We start from the raw sequence: 17,034 nt of genomic DNA on the forward strand, positions 1-17,034 counted from the left end.
GATGAATGGTGACGGATACGCGGGGGTCGGTCAGGGTCGTGAAGCGGGCAGACAAAATTGCAAAAGTCGTGGGCCGGGAGTAATAATAATTGTTGCTCCGGCCGGGTAGAAACGTGAGACGAATATCCATCGGAATGCACCGGCACGAAACCGCAGAGGATAATTCGAACAAGATGACCAACCCCATCCCGTCCTCCTCTTCGGTCGTTCGTACCCTCCGGCCCTTCATCGCCCGGCCGCCGCGCCGGCCCGAATGCCCTCTCATTAGCGCCTCTATTAAGATTTGATTAGTCCTAGACGCCGTGAAATGCACGTCTTCATTCGCTAAATAACATCCTTGGTGGGTCGCGCGCGTGCTCGCGCGCCTATCGCGCATGGTCGGGAAGGAAATGCAACACGGTGGCACAGTATCACGATTCGTGTGCAGAAAATAAAAAACATTACCTTCAGAGATGCTGTTTCATTTTATGTGGGAGTGAATACTGTATTGTTTCGTTTAGTCCTTAATTCTCTGTTTAAGAATGTTAAGTCGAAAACTATAGTGAGATAGTAACAATTTATTTTCTAATTTTATAATATAGAATGTAAACATAACGGGTTTACGGTACAATCTTTACTTCAATTACTCGAAGAACCTTCGATTCTCATTAACCAGTGAAATGAAATTAAAAGTTGCAAAACTTTTATCAAAAGATCCACTGTTTCGATGGAAACATCAACACAACAGTTGAAAGAAGGAGAGTGTTTGCGAGATGGTAAATCTCTTCAAAATAGTTGTCCGAAAATCCGGATCAAAGAATTCCGCACCGGCAGTACACAGATTGTTCCTACCCTTCAATGCCCCGGCTGAAAAATATTTCTCGTTTGAATGCGCGGCGAGGCGGGAATATTAAAAGCCCCGCGCGCGCTAGGCAAAGGTTTCGCGGTTCAAGCCCACGTATCCGGCGGCCGTCGTTATTTCGCCGGAATGTTAAATAAATACATGCAAAGGGAACGTTCCGGCACGTCGAATCAAGCGGAACGGCCGTTTTACTGTTTAGGGAAATTTCCGAGTAGCTCGTCCGGCTGTAAAGCTCTTAAAGTTCTTTATACGGCTGCGCAACAACCAAGAATAAAGAAGCTGAGTCTTGTCGCTCCCTCTCCCGCCGTCGTGAAGTTCGAGGGTCGCCCCTTTTTTACGAGACCGTGTCGCGCGCAACGAATCACTACTGTCCACCGACCATGCAGGTAAAATGCGCCTTTACGATTCCGCGTTGCGGAATGGCGCACGCGGAGACTTGACTTTATTGTCGCGCGAGGATTTACCGGACGGACGTTTATAAATCGTTTGCCCAAGACTAGAGAAACGTTTTCCTTAGAGGTGTAGCACCAGCGGAAGCTAGAGATGAGCATTGCAGTTATCCATGTTTGAAATACGTTAAACGCGACTAGCTGTTCAGTATTTTCTTAACAAGATGACGCGACAATTTAGATTGAGTGCACCTAGCCGCTCTTGTGTTCGATCTGAATTACTTGGGGCGTTGGGAACTATGACGTGCACTCTTAAGGAAGCTTGTGTACTTGTTTTTATCACTGATTAAATCAAATTGGTGAAAAACAGTTGAGCATTTAATAGTTACGATACATTCTGTGTCTCTAACGAGAACGCTAGTAAAAGGAATGCCGGTTCAATTGGTCAGTTTTCATCTGTCCTCATCTTCAACACTCGTGTGCTATTTGTTAACATGATTGCACTTAACCAATCGAAACTATAAATAATGCATTCAGCGGAAAGTTCCTCGTGCTCCTATGCCGTCCTTCTAGCATTCTTGTTAGAGTTGCAGAGTATATTGTGCCACCTATTAAGCTTTGATAGAAAGAAGACATCTATTCCTTAATAGTTGATATTATTAAGATATTATTGCTATGATAATCAATCAGTAGATAAAAGAAAGCATACAGCGAAAGACCTCTTTTGCCCCTGTGTACCTTTGAGGTCTCATAGGACAGCGAAGTCCGATGCGCAATGCGTCGATGACTTCAAGTTAAATTTACCTCTGCAGTTAGAGTGTTGTACGCGACACCAAGCGACGCATCAGCGGTCGTTCGCACGCATTAATCGAGCAGAACAAATTCGAGACCCAGGATAGTTGTACCGATCGATCCTCAGCCGCTGCGAAATCACAGATAGAGCGAGTCTATCTGTTCGCCACTGCGTTTAAACTTTATCAGGCTCGTAACGCACCGAGCTACGACATTTATTGCCAGCCGGCCACAACCGAATGCAATGAAACGGTGATTCGACGCCGATAGCGTCGGTCATCTTTTCTATGATTTGTTGCCGACCCCGAGGTGGTTGCGGTCGCGCCTATGATTCTCATTTACGACGATCCCTTTTTTTCGCGACCGGCTACCGGAACGGGTCCTGTCCGGCCGGAAGTGGAACTGCTGCGCCGCCGGAAATGGTAGGACCGGTCAACGAACGACCAGGATGATGTCCAAACTGCTTTCCCGTACCAAAGAAAAAAGTAACTAACAAATCTGTAGTCCCTCGTATCCAGTACTTCGAATATTCTAATTATTCAATCAAATTTCATTGGTAATTAGTCTTTTATCACATTTTATTGAAAATAACAGATAAACTTGTACATTTACGAAAAGTTAAATCATTCAAATTAAAAGCATGTCTCTTGTCTTTTCGTTCCGTTATCACAATATTTTAAAACTTTTTATTAAGTATAAACAACAAAAAGATGGTAAAATAAAGATTCAACTACTCATCGACAATATAACATTTCACGAACAGAGAACCCGGAATACGACGCAGGATAGCGGACAAAACATCTTCGACCCACGAAAACGATCATTTTTCCCCGCAATCGCCGCAAGAAACCCCTGAAGGCGAGCAAAGGGGCGGAGCAATCCGATAACGGAACAATATCAAACAACGTCGAGTCCACTCTTAAGACACTTTTATACCCCCGGTGGACAGATACGGCGACACGAACCCACGGGGGACGAGAGTGGTTTTCGCTAAGTCACGTCCATCGGTAAATCGAATGATCCGAATCCCCGTATTTTCGTGAGTCAACAGCCCTCGAAGGCTCGGTACAAAATAGGCTCGATTCTGAGCGAACGAAAACAAAAAAAACATAGATATATTATGCATCTTAGGCAAGTATGCTAGCGGGACAGTACGGAAACAGGAGGAGTCCCTTGCTAGATGTTTCGTTTATACTTTCGATTGGTTAACACAAAATAAAAGTAATTTGAAGCTTTCATGTATAATCCGTGTCCAGTAGGACTGTTTTCCTAACGTACCGTCAAGATTGCAGTTGTTTTCATCAGGGGTCCAAAACTCATATTAATTATAGACATAATACTAGTATTCCGGATCAGTTCACTTTTACGTTTTAATTATTCAACTCAATCAAACTGACGAAGCCAACTGCAACAACAGCAGAACATCAGGAAAACCTTCCTGCTGAACAGAGCTTACAGCAGGAAACCTCAAATTACCATAACCTTGCAACCCATGAAAGCAACAAATCTATTATTCAGTCTCAAAATTGTTGCAAGCTGAAAAAAGGTCTCGCTGGAAACGCGGCCAGAAGGTCGCCTGATTCTAGTCACGGAGTGGCCTCTCGACAATGCATCGAGGCTGCTCCGCCGCGCCGGATGCAACGGAACCGATCGTGTGTACCCCCTAATCCCTGCGCTCTCCACGGAACTCGGTCCCCCGTGTCCCCTCGAACCCCTTCGCCACCGCCGCCCCCGGCTGCTGTTACGCCGCCGCGTTCCCGGACCATTCTATACACCGTCGTTGGTGGGTACAGTCGTCTTCCTGATTTATACACTGCCACCGGCAGCAGTCGAGCGCAGCCGGAGACCCGCGGCGAACGAGCGGGACGGGGGTGGCGACGGTGTGCAGCGCGGGCGGGAGGGCGTGGGTTGCACGGGGAGAACGGTTCCATTGTTTAATCGAGACCAGACAACGCTGTTCGTCGTCGGTAACCATAAAAACACTATTTTATGCGCGAACACGGGGCCCGTTTGTTTGCCCGTGGAACTTGCCGTACGGCTTGATCCGTGACGTACGATGGAGTCAACGATAACGAACGGCCGAGGTGAACGGAATATTCGGAATGCGATAAATAAGTCACCGGATCGCCACTCGGTCCGCGGGGTTATTCGATTAAACGACGCGCGACGCGTTACCGGCCTCGGATTATACTTTTGGGTGGAGCGTGGCGAGATTTGTCTAGGAGTTGAAAGTGGGAACAGCCGTAATGGTTTCCGGTGGATGTAGGTATCACCGTAATTTCATTTTATTGGAATGTGAGCCAAAGAAGAATCCTTCGAGAGTGTACAAGGTTATCCTATAAATAATATTGTCCTGCGCATGCTAACTTCTAGTGTAACAAATTAATAGTTGTGTTCTCTTAAATGTCGATGTATTGATTATTGTTGTGTACGATCCGTTTCTATTTTTCGATTAATCTTTTGATTCCATTTCTTAAAAAGGTTGTATAGTTTTTCATTAAAAGATTTATAAGAAACGATATTGTGTGTGAGATGACCTAATATTTGAGAATAATATAAAATGAAATTTTAAATAAGGATTATTGATGTTATTGTGCGATGATATAAAGTCTGTTGAATTGAAAAACATGGTGCATATTAAATAACAAGGATTGAGTGTTATATTTTGTATTTATATAAACCGGCGAGACTGCTCTTTATTTTCCGGGAATGATTAAATATTCGACGTGTCGGTACGGGAGAGTGTTTATTGTTAAACAGCAAAATGTATGCACGAATGTTTGTTCCAATTAATTAATTTACACTGCTCGTTGCGCACAGTTTTCAAGCGCGCCGAAAAGTTTGATTGTTCGTACGTTATGGGTGCTGGGATTCATTTTAATCGACCCGTGGAAGTTTAAAATATTCCACCACCCGTTTGCGTTATACAAAACACGAGCTCGCGTTAAATGTTCCCCGAACTTCCCATTTAACGATAACAAAAGTTAACGTCCTGTTGTTTACCCGCGTGCGTCGATTTTCCGGTGTCTTTATTCTTGAATATAGTGCACACAGCAAACTATACGTGTGCGGGGAACAATTTTAACTGAACAGCGGGCAATTTTGAATGAATAACCGTTCGTCCCTTTTTGCCCATTACGTTTTCATGTCTATTCATAAAACAATAACTCGAAAACAAAAACTACTCACACATCGTTCAAATATTAAAAGAAATACATAGCCTTTCACCCACATATCTCGTACAACAAGAAGCTTCCGTGACAACAGTGAATATCATAAAATAAATAAAAATATTCAAACTGCAAAACGTAAGCAAACAGAGTGATAAAAATAGCAGATGCATATTCCCAAATAAACTTTGGTATACAAGCAAAATAAATTTCACTTTCGAACAAAAATTTACAGCGATCCGTTAAACCGATAACCAAAAAATATATAGACAATAAACGCAATATAAACTTCATAATCTATAGCAGAAAACTCTACAACAGCGAACCCCAACGGCGGGAGTGACTTGTTACATGGAGGAGCGTCGGTGAGCCCGTCCCCGAGACCAAGGATCGTGTAACAATCGCACCGATCACCTGGTCGCCGTTCTTTCCTCGGCCGTTCATATTTTTCCCAGGCGGGCGCGCAGATTCATCGAAAGCGGATCGATGAATTCCCCGGTTCGAGGGGATCGCGGGTAACGACAGACGGCGTCTCCTCTCTTTATCACCCGGTTCCTTTTCCGTCCGCCCTGTTCCTCGGCCGGGTCCACCCGCCCTCTTCCTGTTCTTCTCCCCTTGGCCACCACGCCAAGGGGGAGAAACCGCGGCGGACCTGTTGCGGGGAGCACGTCGTAACTCTTGCGGTGAATGCCCATACACGTGCACTCCGACGCGAAATCACGCGGCCGCTAGCTGGCTCGCAAACACACGTACACCCGGCGAAACACACAACTCACTCCAGACGAGATTGTGACGACGGGGTGCTGGGGGTAAAGGCGCAGGAGGAGGACTCAACGCGAGAGAACGGCGGAAAGAGAACAGCGCGGTGGGGAGCTGGAACGAGCAGATATCCAGGCGTAGGAAAGAATGGCGTATGCATGACTCCCGTGTGCATCACCTGGATGTGTTGCCGCCTATACAAGCTAAACCGGGGAGCCAGATATCCAGCAAACAATGGAAACCGCAACGCCCGAGACGAGTAACAGTAACTGGTAATTACGCTGCCAGCGGAAGATGCTGACGGTAGCTTAAACCTGAGATTGTTCCAGTATGTTTTCATAGTTTTAGGCACGTTAATGTGAAGTTTATAACTCAATTACGGTTTTATTATAATTGTCGAGGCGAGACCTGCAATCGACTGATTTGTTTGTTTTATTTAAGCGAGACATGGAATAGTGTCATGGTTTAACCATTTGCGTTTGAGAGGTGACTCTCACCGGTTGATTTGATGTAGTGAGATTATAGTGTCTTATATATAATATTAAGCTTTGTATCGATGTGTGAAATATTTAAATAAAATAGCTTTCTTTCCTTATGTACATATGCTTTCTCACTGTTTAGCTTTAAAGAATGTTGCCTATATCTCAATGGAAAATGTTGAATATTTTTAGTGAAAAACTTTCGATTGTAAAAGGTTAATTTATTTTAAAGTATCAACACTGATTTATCTTCCTTAGTGATCGAATTATTATGAAGTTAATCTGCAGTTGAAAATGGATAGAATGAGGATTTGATAAATGTCAATAACGACTCGTGGCTACACCACTCCGCACACGAAACTAAAGACTCCGAGGGGAACGATACCCGCGCAATAATCATGTTCATCGGTCCACCCCTGGTCCTCGGCATTTGTGAACCCTGCGGGATCATGTTTGTTTCACACTTGGTCACGTGTCGACCCACGCGCCGCGTATGGAGTGTGGAGGCTATTACTGTATTATTTTTTAATGTCTGACCAGGGCTGTTATGCCTTGATCATGGTTGTCAGATCGTTTTCTAAATTTGTTTGCAAATTTAATTTGGATTTTATTTTGGATAATTGATTTTTGTCTTATTTTAATTACATAGAAATTAATATATATTTTATTTTGTAACGATATTGATTGGTAATGTGTAACAGCCTATCGTTAATGATAGTCAATAGGATATTCTAGATTAATCGATAAAACAGTGTATTTATTTACTTCTCGATTACTATAAAAATAATAGTAATAATTGATTCGTAAATACAGATCTAAATGGAATTGTGTCAATAGATTAATATAAAATAAATACGAATCAAGAATAAACGAGAAATTTCCAGAATTATTTATTCCTCTGAAAACGGGACAAACAGAAAGTAGAATTCTTTACCAACAGTAGCTATTACTCGATAGGACCAGTAACCAGCGACAGAAGAATTTTGTGTGGAATATATCCTGGAACGTTTGAGAAAATTCCAGGAACCAAGTTACGTTGGACCGAGAAAAGGGACGTCGAGTTCTCCGGTGCCGATGTATCTCTAAAATATTATATGCGAAGCGCAGGAAAGGAGCGTGAGATTTCTCAGTCTTAGCGTAGAAGCGAAAGAAGATTCGGTTTCGCACGATTTGCTGCAAAAATGGCTGCTCTACTTTCGCAGAGCGTGGTAGGGTGATCGAGTTTCCCGAGTTTGAATCTTCAACGCGCGCAAAATCTTATTTTCTGAAGAATGCGCTTGAAGTACCAAGTACGTTTTGAAATACCGTCCGGGAATCTACGAATCGACGGGTTCAAGAAGGAAACGAGTAATGTCAGAGCACTCGAAGTCGATCAACAGAGAAGTGTGCCACCTTTGATAGCCATATTCTTTGATATTTGAAACGGTTTTCAGTAAGCATACATGACAGTTCAGAAATCAAGATCACGTGTCAAAGCAATAAATCTATAAAATTGTAAAGTGGTGTTCACATAAGGTAACTCGCTTTCAATCAAAGATTAAATGTGTAACATACCAACAAATCGCAGGGAAATGATTTATAACAATTTAAGATTCCATAAAAATCTAAATTTTCCAAAACAAAGTAATAGAAATCATTTTTATTAGATAAGTATTAAAAAAAAGTATACACTTCGAAGTATTGAATGAAAACAGTAATCCAGATCTAAAATACGTTCAAATGAATTATTTCTTAAATCGTTTATAGCCACCGATAAAATGAAAAAATATCGTACGAAACTAAAAATTTTTAGATGGTGCTTTACGTAAAGAAAAAAAGCTTCTATGACCACGGAATGAAGAGTATCGAACTTCAAGGAAATTAATCGACTAATTCTGTCATTATTCTGTTACTGCCGTTTGCCAAGTTCATAGTATCGTAATCCGGTGAACGGGGAATATATTCCATTAAATGGAACGGAGTAACGGTTTCAAGTTTGTTTTACGGGTGAAGGTAAAATATCCGAAGAATAATGAAGAGAATGGAACAACGAAATGGGCACGGTTAACTAGAGGCGATACAGTGCTCCCAAAACCGGTGCCTCTCTGCGAAGTGCAAATACTACTATTTTTCAATCCCCCTATGTGACAATCGTTTAAAGAGCAAAAGGGAGTACGCCTGTTAACGAGCGAAAACAGTTATGGGACACTGGTCGCTGGAACTTTACAGCTTGCAATCGGAATGTTACGCTAGTGACCTTTTAGAGGGGACATGGAAATTCAACTCCGCGCAGTAGCGACGTCAGCTATTGGCTTTGAACAAATAACGAGAGAATACCGCTGTTCCTGCGACGAACGTACAGCGCGTATATAATGCGCGTGCGTTACGTGACAAATGGCTGTGCGTGACGATACGCGACTGTCTTTAATCATTCGACGCATCGAAAATCGTCGCCTCTAATTTGAAATGACCTTACAGTTTGATGGATACCTTTTACCATCATTTCATCAAACTATATACCATATATAAAATACATTAAAGGATTTTACCGAATAATTAAGATACTCTTCGTAAGTACTTAAATCTCACATAAGAATATAAGAATAGTTAACATCATCCAAGATGCTAATATGGAAGAGCTGCGTTCAGAGCTGTATGCATAATTTATTTTCCATTGTTACTTCAAGAAGCTTCGTTCATTTACACAATTCCTCCTTCTACGAAGCATTTAGTTTCAAATAATTAGTGAATCCATTTAAATTTCTACATTCGCATCGCCGTACACCTCAGTATTTCGTTTGTTATACATATTTACCGGTTCTACGATTAAAGTAGAGAGTATCTTGCGCTTTCACGAAGAAAGCGTTCCCACGCAGAAGAAAAGGCAATCGATTGGAAGAAAGGAGTATGTTCGTAGATAATACTGAATTCGCCTGACCATCAAGATACCGTTTAATGTCGAATGGTGTAGAGAAAGTGCAACATTAAACGCGGTTAATCGTGACCATTGAGCGCAACGTTGTGGCAATCATCATGCAAGCAATATGAATATTTTTCGTATACATAAAGTGTGAACGCTTCCATGGCCATAGCCGCGATAAAGCGCCCAATGACATGTAAATTAATTCCCTTTTTCATCATCTCCGTGGACGTACGCGACGTGTTCACCGTTCTATGCAATAATACGCTTGGCAGCGACGGACCGTAATGTCCGATCGTTATCGAAATCCTCGCCGGCTGCGTGTCATATTTTCCCTGTAAAATTAATCGATGAGAATGGCGGAAACAGTGACGACCGAACTGTTAGACCTATAAGCAAAATAGCTTATCTACGACCGACGTGTCTATGGGCATTAAATTACTTTACTCAACGTTCAGTTGTTTTTATAAAGCCTCAGGTGACTTGATAATTCTAATGGACTAGTTCTAACAAATGATCATCAGGATTTGAAACCTTAAAGGACAATTGAAAACGTCTGACATGCGGATACTAAACACATGAAGAATCGTTTCTAATTAACTCTCCGAAAGCTATTAAAGTGATCGACTTTCTATAGTATGACCCTTTCACTTCGCTTAATTTCTTCTAAATGTTCACTGAAATGAGTGCCCTCGGGTTGTTCCGCGATGTCAATAAAACAAATGTACTCGATACTCAACCTGGAACAATAATTTGTATCCAGAGACGCCGACGCATTTCCCCTCGAGGACGATATAATTTGTGACGGAACACTGACGTCTTTACGAACTTAATGTACGTACCGTTTTGGTCTTGTTTCGATCGTAACTCGCGTTTCTTTGGCCAGGCGGGTAAAGACGCCGAGTCATCGAGCTCCGATGAATCAACAGATGAAATGATGGGGCGCGATACTGTTCTCCCTTTGTAATGTCGCTTGACTAGGGAGGTTCAACGAGGCGCTCGGGACTAGTGGGAATATATACCAGGTATAGAAGCAATTTCGTCTGCATGGGTCAAGATGAAGAGCAAGTAAATTATCTCACTTTAACATCAGTGTGTCCATCTTCTTTTTCTATGCGATTTGCTTTCCAAGCTTGACGAAACACGACATTTGACTTCCTTGTAGTCTCGTTTTGTAATTCAGACACTGCTACACGTTACATTCCATATATTAAGAAAAATCCATTATTTCATTGAATTTTAATGTGAATGATACGTGTATTGAACTAACAGTACATTTTTTACCGAATTTATGCAGAATAAATGAAAATTTTATTAATATTTCAGCAGAAAAAAAACATTTATTGTAAGTTATCAGTATTTATTACATGCTATATTTAGAATATTAAGTGTACAACGTCCTAAGTATTCTAATAAATATGCAACCGGAAACGATTGCGACTGGTTATTTAATATAATTCCATAGTAATTAAAATAAGTGTCATCGTATCCCGTAGTTTCTATTATTGAACGGTGTGCATTAATCGAAGACGTACACGCACGAAGGAAGGAATTTCACAGAGTAATAGTTAAAACGAAGGTCGGCGTGACGAAAGTATAATCATCGATGCTGTGCTCATTGAAGCAGAACCCACGGAAAAGGTTAATTACCATAGAAATGGAGACCGAATAATGAAGTGAAAGATACGGAAGTCGTTTTCTAGCTCGCTCGTGTTTAAATTGTTAAACCGCCAGCAGAAGAATAAGCGTTCGGTTGTTATATAAAAATATAACGGACGCGACGGCAAGGGTGGGACGCGCTGAACCACTGACGTGTTAAAATGAAAAATTTACGTTAAATGAACAACGTAATTACAGGAAACGTCGTTTAGTTCTGTTATATTTTACGCGGCCACAGAATTCGAGATATTTTATAAATGCAAGTCTGCACCATTGTTTCTGGAAAACACGAAAAAAGATTGTACCCGTCATTGTAATAAATTTGACTGTGATAGTTAAGTGACAAACATTATTACACATATTTGAATTTAAATTAGCCATTACACGCTAATATATACTGACAAACAGGTGTCGTCAGTTGCTTAACAACAATCGATAATTCCGTACCCTTACATTTCAATTTAATGACAGGCGGATATGCAAATCGTATTTCGAATTCGAAACGAAACAAAATGGGATAATTCGCGGACATAATTCGAAATCTGTAATTTCGAAAAATCAATTTCAGACAATATGCAATTAAGAATAAAAAGAAAATCATTTTCCACATCGAAAAATCGCTATCCACGAGAACGTAAAAGGAGGAGGTTAGCTGGAAAAGGGAACGTGTTGAACCGTCGGCGCCATTAAGGTGAAAAATTGGTATTGCGCAGTCAAAGTAACCGCATTTCGCTCTGAAACGTTTTATTCAATGTCCGTGAGGGGCGTTAATATGGCCGCGCTACGGGGCTCCCGGGTAGCACGGGGCACGGATTATTAACTGTCATCGGAAAAACGTGACAATCAAGTTTAATTTCCCTTCGGCCGCATCCCGACGGTCGCAGGCCGCGGGTAACTATCGAGCCGAACTGCAGCACGAGCAGCTTGCAGCGGCACACACAGGATGTCGCCTCATTAAACGGCGCCCAGACGAAACGAAGAAACCGCTAATAATTAATAGACGATCGGACAATGCGGTAATTACGACCCCCTGATTACGTTCATTAGCTCCTCTAATGAGAAACGCAGCGTTCGGCTGGCAAGCGTTCACTTGCCGGCGCTGCGGGCACGCAACTATCCGACCGCGCGGATCCTGGCTTTTCTTTTCCTATAATTAGCAAACAATAAAAGTCGGACTCGTATGGCGCGCGTAAATATCAGCATTGACGTTTACGGTCCGTGCTACATGATCGTAAATCCTGGCCGAGACATTCGCTGTCGTGCGTGAAACACTTTGTTCCGTTCGCGCGGGCTACGGTGCGTGAAACCCATTGATGGCGAGCGCCGTACTTCCTAACTCATTCCACGACGTCGATATATTCGCGCTGAACGCGCCGCTGTTCACGGGATAACGTTTGATTTCTTGGCAAATGACGGTGTCACGTCGACGGAAGCCGGCGGATTCGCACGCGGATCAACACTAGAATAATAAACACTCGAATAATATGTCAAACACCTGCAGTTTTATTAACCCTTCGCGACGTTCTACACGTTTTATAGTCGTGCGCCGGGTACTATAATATAATTGAGTGATGTACGGGGTGTCGGGCGTAGTAACTGAGCGAAGGTAGAATGAACATTTCGCTGGGGAAAATTAAATGGTTTCTAGTGGTGTATCGCTCGACGTGCACGTTCGCTCGAGAAATGGAAATGTATTAAAAGTTCCAATTTTTTTCAAATCGAACTACGTATTCTATTGCACGCTTATTCACCCTTTTTTGCGCCGCGTTAAAGGTATTGACTATTGAACTACTTGTATCGACCAGTAACCAGTTTTCAAGAAAATGTCATTGTATTCGGTTCTAGACACTCAAACGTTTCCTGCAAACGCGGTTGAAACGTGCGTATGTTCCAATAGAATATTGAAGTTGACGTACCTTTCAAAATTATCAACATTCAACAGAAGTACCTAAAACGTACCAATCGGCGTGTGAAAAAAATGTGCAATTCCATACGAGGAAATATAGATGTGATCGATATTTTTGAAAACGTTTCCATTTTTCAGACAAACATATATATCGCATACTGCACTTTCCGAAGCTATTTCATTTTGCCGTACAATATATTTTCTTCTTTTCATTGTCCAAACGTTCTACCATCGAGAAATTGCCTCTTTCAGTAAACAAGTTAGATAAATATCTCTACTTTATTGAACATACAATCAATTGATTTTTATTTCGTATTTTTATTGGAGTATTTTAATAAAGCTACACTTATATAAGAGCATTCTTTCTACATTTACTTATAGAATATGTTGACGTCAACATAAACTGCCACATGAACGATTTCCAGCAATTAAACCAAAGAATTAAATAGCAATCGGTGATCACATGGCGGACACCGACCAAGCTCGTTAGTCCGACACGAAATCGATCTGTGCAACGGTGTATTACCGGTAAGCGGTAAATTGCATTCGAAAGGAACCGACGTGCAAGCGACAAAGGAAAAGTTGAGCGGGAAATGAACGATCCGCCTCCCAAAAGCACCGTGCCCGAATTAATTGTCGCGAAATAACTCGCTAGTTGAAAACCGTTGAGGCAATTTGGAAACACTCGGGGGATGGCAATTATTCACGTAATCCCGTAGCGGAATCGACGAAAGTTTGTAGTGGCGCGTGTAAGTAGCACGCAGTTCTATTTCCTTCAAACGTGTCGTCAAAAGTTTACACGCGAAAGTTCCCGCAGCCGCCATGACAGGCAAACCGAGACGACGAGCGTCGCCCACAATCCGCGACCCGTAATCGACGACGTATACATTCGAAGCTTAGAGATGCAACTTCCTCTTCCGAAATGCCGGCGAGTGGAATCAAGTTATAGGGAACTAATCAACCCGGACGCCGGTAAATCAGTCTCCAAGTGACCGATGTTCGAATTCCCCCGCGCAATTTCACCGTTCTGTGCACGCGGCTGTTCGAGGGTCGGTATTGTTTAAATTATTACGCTTGTTTGTTTGTAGACTTGATTACTATACGACACCCGGACGGAGCAATTTGTAATTTGTTGCTATCGATCCGGATGCTATGCATATTCTTCTTCCCTCTATTCATGCGGAATGTTCATGATTATACCGTGTGTTCGAATGTTCTGCGGATGTAGAATCGCATAAATTAGATCACTGCTAAGTAGACTGGACAGATATTTCCGTGAATGCATGTCTTCGGAGACTAATTTGCTAAACAATGCAAGCTAAATGAGAAGTAATTTTCTCCGTCGAGATTTTATCGGTTACGAAATTAAATAATATTTGTTGTGAGAGAATAACCTTTTTGCTCCGAGAAGACTACTAAACAACTGTCGCCAGATAAAATGTTAAAAGAGTACGTTTTCTATATAAATTCGCTCTAGTGCAACATTTCTTTCGAACACGGAGATAATCTTAATTCGAAAGGGCGCTGTACACGCGACCCGTTCTTTTCGCTCAAAAACTGATTACAGTTACCTTGGTACTCCATAATCTTAGTGCAGTATTATTAAAACCTACTTCCCATTCTAATTAGCCGACCAATATCGAGCCGCCAATTTGTCTGATCAACGCAGCCAGAGCGCGTAGAAAATTGTGAAAAGTCGACCGGCTAGATCCACGGTTCACCGGAGCTCCATTATGTAATTGCCGAGAATGTAGGGTAAGTGTGCATTTGAGTCAATTGGCAGGGCCGAGCGTGCCTAGTTACACCGCGGCGTGCATACGCCTGTGCGCGTGTGTAGATGCGTGCGTCCGTACGTGCATAGATGGATTTACGTGCGACCAGCTGCGTCACAGACCGGCACCACGTGTGCGCTTTGCTCGCCGTTGCGCAACCTTCGCCGCAAGGTTGCACGTAATAGCGTCTGCCTCGATTTTCCTGCGGCTTCGACCGAGCGGCCGGCGGAACGCGCGTGCGTCCGGGGAATCACGGCAGTTGAGATAAATATCCCGTCGACCTGCAGGCGTAAGTTCGACGTTATTCGAATCGTATCACATCAATATTTATCTAAGATAATGAACAGCGTGAATACTTTATCTGGATAAGTACTTTTCGATAGGAATTTTAATTTTAAACGCTCGATGCATAATTCTTGCGAAATGCCTCGTTTCAAATGCGAATCCGGGAACGGAATTATTATTCTATCAGTGTCGGTTTTTGATTGAAAATTTAACGTCCCTTTTACAATCAAATCTCTCCGTACGAAGATTATTTTTATAGAATATGACGGTCTTGGACAGTCTAGTCTTGCGACCGCTTCTACGGACGTTACTGTCAAAACGCGAAGTTATTCTTGGAACTTCATTGAAATTGCACGTTGTGTACGGAAACTTTAGAAATAAATTGTATCGTTTCAGACGTAGATCGGGGTTATTAGTTTCCGGACCGAATACGGTGCCCGGAAATATTCAGTAGAATGATTCCATAAAATTTAATGATGGAGTTGATACTTCCGTAAAATAAATTCGAAAGTTTGCGAAGAATTTAGAAACTATATTTCCATCTTGTTCTTTGTACATTTAATTGATATTGAAATTGTAGAAGCACTTTGTACTCTTTGAACAATACTTTTAAGGGACAATGTCTTTGGAAGCTAAAGCTCTTTCAGTGATTTAACACGTGTTTGTTCGAGATCAACAATCGAAAATAGAATTTCATCTACCATTTTCATCTCTCATCAATAAAAATAATATTACATAGATCACTGCCACGAAGCATGAATAAAGCAGTAAATTTAGACTTTTATAATAACAAAACCAACATTAGAAAAACTTCATCATAAGCTAAAAATCATTTTCAGGTAAGAAATACTAGATCACGAAGTCCTACAAAATTTCTCGTTCTTACTATACAATTTACAATACAATACAATTCTGAGAATATTATGTTTTAAGCATCACTGAAAGATTTCAATTCCACTAAACACAAAATACCTCGTTCCATTTATACCTATGCAATCAAACTGAAATTGTTCAATTACATTTGCAAATAAAATCGCACAGCGTGTGCAGGATGGACGATGCGCACCGAATGTCTAGCGGAGCAGCGTGATAATTTTCCTAGAAAAGCGATCGGCAGAACGCGCGTACAATGCGCGGAACTAAATACGCGCCTGCCACACACAGTCAGCACGTGGCACCAATGGTAACATTAACTGTGATGCAAGCTGTACATCTGTGTAAGACGCTGGTCAGCGTTATCAGCTGGCATTTGACGAGTCAATACTTTCGTTAACAAAAGTCTCGCTATCGATGAAGAGCCTTAATTGAACAGATACAGTTAACTTATTTCGTTCTGCCAAGCGCTTGCAGCGTTACTTTTTAGCGATCGAAATAAATGAAAAATAGGGAAAAAGGAAAAGGACAAAAAAACATGATGTTTCCTTTTCAGCCAGAAAAGAGTTAACGTCAACGGAGCGGAACACGGTGCTCGCTATGTACCGCAGTGCGACGCATCGCCGCGAACGCGGCCAGACAAGGTAGAGAGACGCACAACAATTGTTCCCAACATCCATCCTTCCCAACGGATACTTAGCATGCGATAAGACTTAATAAATCGCTCAATTTTACGATCAATTAAGCGTATTGCAGCAGCCCCGTAACCGGTGCCGGTGCATTGTTTCGTGAAACCGTGAAAAATCTTTCTTGAATACGAAGCAGCGGGTACGGGGACCAATGAAGATAACTTCATTCTATGGCACCGAAGTGACTTGCAATAACTGTTGGCTAACCGCCATTTCATTTCATCCTCTCGCCCCTCTCTTTCCCGACCGTCCCATCCACCCTTTCGCCCTCCGCCCTCAGTGTCCGACTGTTTGCCACCTTTTTCCTTGGTTTCGTCGGAACTTACCTAATCACTTTATCGAATAGCTTCCATGAAAAGGTTCCCGAGGAAGAGAAAAACCAGCCGGAATATCGTCCTCGCTTCCCCCACGGCCTGAGCATTATTTCACCGGCGACGAGCGCCGCCGTCAGAAACGACCGACCTTACCCCGCGGATGGAATACAAAAAGAGGACGGAAGTTTTTCCCCCTCTGGTTGGGAA

At 42.3% G+C, this 17,034-nt stretch overlaps 1 protein-coding gene across 3 annotated transcripts in view; it reads right to left on the minus strand.

The window, feature by feature from the left end:
* Rbp6 (RNA-binding protein 6) overlaps window positions 1–17,034 on the minus strand; it is an 824,356-nt gene that overhangs the window by 639,290 nt on the left and 168,032 nt on the right. The window lies entirely within an intron of this gene.

The sequence above is a fragment of the Nomia melanderi genome, chromosome 6 (assembly GCF_051020985.1).
Source record: "Nomia melanderi isolate GNS246 chromosome 6, iyNomMela1, whole genome shotgun sequence".
Taxonomy (NCBI): Eukaryota; Metazoa; Arthropoda; class Insecta; order Hymenoptera; family Halictidae; genus Nomia; species Nomia melanderi.